Source organism: Cryptomeria japonica, chromosome 8 (assembly GCF_030272615.1).
Source record: "Cryptomeria japonica chromosome 8, Sugi_1.0, whole genome shotgun sequence".
NCBI lineage: Eukaryota > Viridiplantae > Streptophyta > Pinopsida > Cupressales > Cupressaceae > Cryptomeria > Cryptomeria japonica.
Window position 1 is genome coordinate 638,918,456 of NC_081412.1, and position 9,328 is coordinate 638,927,783.

Below are 9,328 nucleotides of genomic sequence, written 5' to 3' on the forward strand. Positions count from 1 at the left end.
TTAGTTGCTTGGTCAAGTAAGATGTAGGCTTCCATCTCTTTATTTGTAGCTGAAGAAAAGTACATTGTAGCATCTTCATGTTGCATGCAAATTCTATGGATGAAGCAAACTTTGAAGGATATTCATGTAATATTTAATGAACCCATCTCTATTATGTGTGACAACACTAGTGTAATAAAAATTTCTAAGAATTTGGTACAACATTCCAGAAGAAATCATATATCCATTCAATACAACTTCTTGAAAGAAAAGGTGTTGGAAAATGAAGTAAATCTTGACTATGAACCCACAAAAGAGAAGATTGTAGATATCTTCACAAAGGCATTGTGTAAATATACTTTTGAGTATTTTCGATAGAAGATAGGGGTATTACCACTTTCTAGTTTGAACTGGCATACATATGGATGTGCATTGGTCCAGTGAACTACTTGTATATCATTATCTAGACTAATTCTTGGGTGCTTCCTCATAGGGAGAGCACGAGTGAGTTTCATAGGGAGAGTCATGCCCACATTTTCCATTGTTGTCAAAGGGGGAGATATGTAGAGTAGATTTAGAGATGTAGAGTAGATTCAGAGTTGTGCAGAGTTTTGTTGTTTATTGTTGATGGATGTTTCCATCAATGACAAAGGGGAAGATTGTTGTAAATATATTGTTGATGAATATGACTGGTTGTCATTAACTTGTCAACATGTGTTCTTGGTGTTGGTGATCCGAAAGATGTATCCCCGGGACCTTTGGCACTTTGGAAGATGTGGTTCAATATGGATTAGTTGAGTTGATGGTGATCCAGGTACTTCTATTTATTGGATATGGTGTTGATTGATTTAATTCATGTATATCTTTGTTCCATTCTTATTTTTGTTGCTTTGGGGTAGTTCTTTATGGGTAAAAACACAAAATTGCGTCACATTTCATGCCAACTTATCACCACAAGTGAGTTTAAGTAATTCTAAGTAGAAATTAATTTTATTCAAACATATGGTCTATAGAGATTCATTATAGCTACCATATATATGGGCCACAAATTTTCCAATTGGAATTGTCTACTAAATGTATAATTTATACCACTTTGGGTCTAATTACCCAAAAAATATATTTTTTCAAAAAACTCAATCTTTCAATGACTCCAACACTTATAAATATATTTTTTTGAAGTATAAATACCCTTTTATAGATCTATAAGAGAATTTTCCAAAATATATATCTTTTAATATTTTAATTATTTTTTTATATTTTATATTTAATCTTTATTGAAAGTAGGCCATCAGTACAAAAATATAAGGTTGATTATCTTGTAAAGGAAAAAAAAAAAATATTTAAAATTTTTGAAAAAATAAAAGCACTAGAGAAAAGAGTCTATGCCAAGATGATATAATTATTTTCTAATTTGGTTAAATAATTAAGAAAAAAGGGTGACACGACCAAATGGAAAGAGTTATATTTCAGTAAACACAACTTTTCAAATTTATTAAAAAAGATATACATTAAAAATAGAAAAATATATTTTTGCACTAAAGTTTCAAGTTATCAATATACAAAAAAAAATTGAAGAAAAAAAGGTAAAATTTACTATATAAAGTGTGATGCCTCATATAACTTCAATTTCAACATTTTATCAACAACTAAATTATAGTGCTTACTTTATAAGAAAGTATATTCAAATTATTTTTTTATTTTAAAAAAAAATTACAAACGTAAAATACACAAAAAAATATACATTTTATTAGTTTACATCAATTCAAAATTCAAAACATATATTTCACTTTCTATTGATTCAATTTAAAAATTTGAATAAACATTAGCCATTTCCTTTAAAAAGGTGTGAGATAGCTTTGTGTGTTTACCCTTTTGGGTCCAGATTAAGTATATAATTCAAGGATGTGTAGTGGCATTGGTGTAGCATATGAGTTATGATTTGGGTCTGGAATTTTTAATGGATGTAACATGTTAATCTAACCATGGATGTGTGTTGTGGTATGGTCTACTTCTCATTCCTTCCCACCACCAGAATGTTTAGTGTTGACCTATTTTAGATCTCTATCTTAGTCTACTTAGAAGATCATGTTTCTCGGAAGATTGTATATATATGAGGATGATTTGATTGTGTTAGCATGGAAAAAGTGTGGTATTGTTGTTGAAGATATGTGAGATTGAAAAGGAAGGATCTATTTGCTGATAATGTATGAAGTGTTTTGGTGTTGAGGCACCAGAAGCAGTCTAGTTTTTCAGTGTGCGTTACAGTGGTGGATTACCTTTCTTTCTTTCTTTCTTCAATAGTGAACCTTTTTCTGGGCAATGAGCCACCCTTTTTTTAAATCACTTTAGTTGGTGTCACCTTAACTAGTATTTTATATTGGGAACTAACATTCTCTGTGGTTTTTTCCTTCTTGGATTTTCCACATCATATCTGGTGTTCATTGTGTGTATATGTTTTCATGTTATATATGTCTTAATTAAGTCTATTGGTTAATTTGAATGTGTGAAAGCATTGAAGAAATTATTTAAGTTGTCAATTGATTTACCCCCTTCTCAATTTCCTGAATATTTAACAATGTGTTTAAATTTCCCTCATAATGGGAAAGTCATAATACCAATCATAATCTTTATAAACCCTTAACCAATTGTGGAAAATTCACCCTTGATTAGTTTTGGCCTAAAAAATGTCAACCTTTGGAACCTCATCAAGCTATCCTTTTCCTATTGTACCAAAGCTATAAATCCAATAGCATATAAGCCTTAAGTAAACCTATTGTTTCTTCATCTATGTATATGGATATTCCACCTCTGCATCTTGGACTTGGAATTCTTCCTACTTTTATTTCTCCTCTACACGATATGGTTCCACCTCTCAAATCCTATAAAGGACAAAGGTAAAAGTGCCCTACATATTGTATCTCTCAAAATAGTGTCATTATTTTAATTCCTCCTTTCATAAAGGAAGAAAAGAAACCAATGTTGAGTGATCCTCAATCTTCATCCATGCAATCTTTGAGTCAAGAAAAGAGAAATTATAGTGAAAGAGAACATCAATGAAGATATTTTGCCAAGGATCATAAGCATATTTCCCAAAGTTTTTTTTACCTAGGTAGTCAAATGTTAATTTAGTCCTATTTTCCCAACCTTCTCCCAATCCTAGGGAGGAGCTTTATCTTTATCAAACTTGTCAAAGATAAATCCTCTAGGAAGATTGTTTCTTCTTCTTCCTATCCTTCATGTATGAGATATTCTATTGTGATTAATTTGGATGATGATGTTGATAATAATGATGTGGATACTAATGATTCTAATGATATGTATTAATGAGATTAATCATGAGATATCTTCAAGATTTTCAAAATCTTTAACTCTTGCTCCTAGTGACACATAGAGTGTTCATCATTAGATAATAGTCTATATTTTCCACTAATTATAGCTCCATGCACCATGCTAGCTACTTATCCTCTAGCATATTTTTCCATCATCTCTAAATGATGCTGAAAAATATTATGACGTGGATATTTTTCTAAACTAGCTCACTTGTGTTGTTAAATTTTTTGTTTGTTTTCTTGTATGTAATATGTTCCTCATAATATGATGTTTGACATGTTTTTCTTTTTCTTAAGCTCTCTTTGAATCACCCTTGTTACTCTTTTGGTACAAGACAATGAAGGGATGAAACCTATTGTGAAATTCCTTTATTTGTTACTCACTTCTTATATATGGTGTATATATATTGTGTCTTAAATGTAATCTTGTTGTAAATGTATTTTTGTGTTGTCTACTTGGGAACAATATAGAGTGTTGAGAACTTTTTGGTCTCTTCCATGTTGATCAAAAAAGACTTGGTGTTCATCTTATGTACTCTTTTTCTATTGTTCTTGTAGTTCAACTACCTTTGGGGGATGGGGTAAATTCATTACAATCATACTTGATATACATGGTTTATCTAATGCACATAATCACTCTGAATAGTCGATCCATTATGTGCTCTCTTTTTATGTCCCTTAACCATTGCTTTTTATTTTCCTATGTTTGGGGAATTTCAATGTTGCAATGTTCTTCTATTTTGGCTATATGTATGCTTCCTTAAATAAATTTCTCTCAATTAGGCATACACAATCAATTTAACATGGAGAAATATACTCCTCCATATGTTACACTTTCTTCACACATAACATGGTTTACTTTGTACACTTTGATCACACAAGATGATATGCATGGTGCAGACTGTAGCACCCATTTTGCAATCAATTTTTTCAGATTACTTTGCAATTGGAGGATTTATATTTTAGTATATGTATTTTTTATTAAGAAAAAAATGAGTTTTACAAGGACCTAAAACAACAAAGTTATAGGAAAAATGAAAATAAACATCCATAGTTCACTAAAACGGAAATAAATATAGACAAAATAGACAACAAACTGAACCAAAAGACAACAAAAAGCTAAAACCAAACAAACATTAACCTAAGGAATTTAAAGTCTCTAAAATCCCAGTTTCAATGATTTTCATCTCTTGAGCCACCTTCTTCAAGTCTTGGAACACCTGAATGGAAGGATTCACCTTTCTCTTAAGGTTGGCTCTAGTTCTCTTAGAGGGACAAAAATACCCTTTCTAGCCTTTTTCTCTATCAGCGTCTAGGTCCACGATCAAGGAACCCTATTGGGATTTATCTAAATTATCCACCAATGTACTCATAGTGGTTGTAGAGTTCTTCAAAACTTTATGGCTTTGCTTCATAATGGCATTCATTGTTGCCTTGATTTTACCAATTTCCCCTTCGAGCTGCATGGTCTTTTTCTCATTTTTCTTTTTCATTTTATCCATTAGTTCCATGATTCTTTGGAGATATTCTACCACTGACAACTTCTCTTCTTCAGTCCACACTGCCCCTTCAATATTTTGAGGTTGCCCTTTTTCTATCAATTCATCCAGTTTGCTAGACACCACCCTATTCTTTAATTTATGTCTTTTATTTCATGAAAAACTCATTTACAAACCCTAAAGAAATCCACAACATTTCTGGCAATTGCCAAAATATCATCTAGAAATTCCTAGTACGGTTTGAAGAACGATCTTCAGTTTTGAGGCCTTTGGGGAATCTAGGCCTATTCTCTCTATCAGTTGCAAGGTGAGAAGAGTGGGATCCTTCAGAGGGATTAGAGGTATCATAGGAGTCTTTTGACGAGTCCTTAGAGTAAGAAATTAGCTTATTCTTAGGAGGATCCTTCACCTTGTTATTAGCTTTAGAAAGTGTTTTCACAAAGAGATCTTTTTTACTTGAAGGTTTACTCAAAGGGGTTTTCTTAGGCACCTTCTTAGCAGGGGGAGTAATTTCCTCTTCCCAATCAGAATCCCAATCAGTATTACCCTCAGACAAACTATTTTTAGTATCATACCCTCCAAGGCCAAGGTTGAAATGGGGTTAGATGGAGCTGACATGTTAGCAAAGTTCTCATGAACAAGCTAAATGAGACCAACATGTAGGACAAGGTAATTCCTAGGGGTATTATGGTGTTCTTGAAGACAATGTTTCAGAGAGCACAACAAGTATTAGGGAAAATAAATCCTAACCTTGAGTTGGAAGTAGTTGAGGAGGATCAATTGGTAGCCATAGACTCTAGTAAATCTGTCGTCCATAGTAATGTATTCCATTAAAACCCTGAGCACCTCCCTCCAGAGATTCTTAATGGTACTGACCTCAAAATAGTTGTTCGAAACTTTAACAAGAGCTTCCCTTTCCTCATCAGGTTTTAGAAATTTGATAACCATTTTGTTAGATATATTTCCATCATGAAAGAAGTTCATACCCTTTGTAGAAAGGCCTGATACTTCCCCAATAATATTCTCATCTATCTTCACTTTTCTCCTAGAGAGAATAATTCCTTCCTCCTTCCAATTTTTGACAAAATACTTTAGAATATTAGGTTAGCACCATGAAGTTTCTCAATGAAAGGTCTCAATCCTCCTCTATCAATTTGCCTCCAAACCTTCTAGTTTTTCTTGTGCTTCTCACAATTTTTTGCTTCCACCCTCTGCCTGCTTCCCCCCATTTTTTCACAGACATCATTTTTTGCACTACCAGAGAAGATAAACTTAGCAAAAAGCCAACAAAAAAACCAAGGCACCGAAAAAACGTGCGACTCCTCACAACTTGTAAAGATAATTAAGGCACCACCAATGTATTGAATTATGAAACAATACCCTTCTATGATCCACTTAATCATTATTTGAAATGACAACTTTACCATGTGTGACACCATAGTCGATAAGGCTTTGAAATCCACTTCTTATTCATTATAGGTATGCCACATCCACCAACCAATAAGCTTGACCCCTTCATTGGTAAAATAATCAGCCACTGCATTAGCTTCACTAAGCGCATGGGAAATTCTAACATTTTCAAAGTTGGATAAAAGGGATTTGGCATCATTGATCCAACCTTTTATGGTCCATGATGGGGGGAAGTTTCCTAGAAGGCATTCGATAATGTTTTTTGAGTTCCCCTCAATTCATATATTTTTGATGTTGATTTTGCTAGAAAGATCAATGACCTGGAAAGCTCCTATGGCTACAACTATGTGATTATACTGAGAGCCCAAGGAGAGTGCCACAATCGAAACAAAGTTTCCATAGTGATCTCTTAACACTCCCCCACTCCTAGTCGACCGAGGATTACCCTTGGCCACCCCAAGTATTTGTGTTTGGTGCATGCTATATCACCTATTTTGTAGTTGAGTTTTGTCATATTGTTTACCAATATGAGTGTTTTCTTTGTAATCTCTCTTTTTTCTAACATGACTCATAGTAAAAAGCTTCTTACTAGACAACAAAGTCATGTTTCTCCTCTTTCTCTCACTTCTCATATGGCCCATGACAAGAAGCTTCTTACTATACCTAAAATCCACATCTTTTCTTCTTTCTTGCATGTTGCATGTTTTTTATCACTATTTTCTCATTTTATCTTAATTTTTTAGACTAATAAGATCCTAATTTCCTGTCTCTGTGATGCCTCAGTGAAATTCTCTAAATCCTATCATATACTTTACTAAGAGTATGAGTGTAAGGTCATACTTCCACTAAAGTGTGGCCTATATGTAATGTTGCAAATTGTATACTCATATAATTTCATGCTCACTTATGTCTCGCCTTTGTGATTTTCCATTCTCTAATTATGCATAATTCAATTCAAAACAAGGTTAAATTTAAGGTCTTTCCACTCTATTTTTATTTCTTTAGTTTGTCCTAGTCTAGAAGGACTAGTCTAGGGTGCCTAACACCCTAGTCCTAAAGTAGGGCACCAGGCACAATATTATAGAAAAAAGGGCCAAAATATGAACCCTCTAATAACTAGAAAAATTTTAGCAGGAAGAGATACTCGATGTCAATCTTCTTTGTAATTTTTTACACGTTTTATGAGGTTGAGTTCAAAACAAAGTTTTACCTCTCATTTTAAAAATGTACCACGAAGGAATACATATCACATCAAATATTTAAAGTGAGCAAGCAATCAAGCATTCTTAAGGTAGTGAAGAAGAGGTTAAGTATTCACATTTTCAAGCATTCTTAAGGTAGTGAAGAAGAGGTTAAGTATTTCTATTTTCAATTCAAGATGGAATCCATGATCATATTTATGTGAAAACATGCATGGTTTTCCACCTAGAAATGTCAAACTTTCATAAATACTTCAAGGCAAGGAGATTCATTAAAAAATGTATAAATATTTAAATTCAACATTTTGTTTCAGATCTAACCTCTACCTTGCAAGGTTAAGCTCCCTTTTTATCAATTTTTCATTATAGGGATAATTCTAACCCAGGATTTGACTTTGACAAAACCCTAAAAACCCAACACAATTTTTCCTCTCTTGTATGTGTAGGTTTTATGTTTAGTAGAGAAAGACTATAGATTTAGAAAGTGCAGACAAAGATGAAGAGATCTAGACTTTAAAGAAGAAAAAAAACTTGAATAGTGGTGACTATTTTTAATGTTCAACATTTTTCCAACAAAATTTAAGGGATATATTTTGAGCAACCAATTGATCCTAATTTTTTTTTTAATATCTACATTAGAGTCCTTTAGGACTAGGATGCCTATTAACATAGTCTAACACCTTTTGGCTCAAATTGTAGACATAGGGCCCTCTCTAACACTCATTTTAATATTTGTACTCAAAGACTACATATATGTTGGTAGCTTACTGTTTATGCCCATTACCCTAAATTTTACATTGTTGGTCCTAATTCTTTCATTTCATCATTCTATCTTATCCAATTACAACAAAACAAGAGAAATGAAACAACCAATCATTGTTCCCAGTTCTCCCAAGGGTTTGTAGTTGGTCCTATTGGTTATTTTCCTAATGTGAGTTAATGTGAATGGATTTAAGTGTTAGTTTGCATCTTTAGACTAGTGAACACCATTCCACCACTTTATAATTGTAATATTATATTCTATTTTTTAATAAAATAGAAAAACACCAACCATCATAGTTATACAATTATAGTTATATTTATAGTTACAATTATGTACTTGTCACTATATGGAAGTACTATTTATTTAAAGAATTACCTTATTTAACTTAAAATCATTTTATTTATTATTTAAGAGCTAAAGATTAGCTCAACACCTATGACCACAAAAGTATTGAAGAAATGATAATTCTTAATATTAAGATCTATGCCATATGTTTATGAGATGTAGATTACAAGAAATAAATGAGATACATCAGCCCATTAAAAACTAACTTGTAGAAAAGAACCTATGACCTAAGTTAACTTGACTGTGAATACATGCACAATAAGAAACAAATCATAATTCTTAATCACCTAATGTAAACATATCTAAAAATGTATTAGTTAAGAAAAGGCTTATATACTATTGTATCTGTGTAAGATCCACCCTTAGGCCACCACAATTTTTTTTAATTTACCCTTAGCATCCATTGCAAAATTAATCAAATAATCATCTTCCATTTATTATCGTATCAATTCTAATACTACTCTATTCACCATAGTGGTGACAATACAATGACATAATAGTGTTATATACTCGCGATCAAAGTATTAGCCTTCCTTAATTAGGGTAATTCCCAAACCCAAGCCTAAGCCTCGAGGACTCACTCTTGATGATCCAACCTATGTATCTTCTCAAAGGGAGTGAGAGGCTGGTAGTTAGCATTTTGAGAGAGTTTTCTCTCTTCCCTTGATGAGATCTTGATTCCTCTCTAAAACTTGACAACTAATTAAGTGAACTTGTTAACTCAGTCTCATTGCAAGGAGAGATACACATTGCCATCAAGTGTTGGTTCCATAACCAAGAGTACCTAATAATTGGTGTTCAATG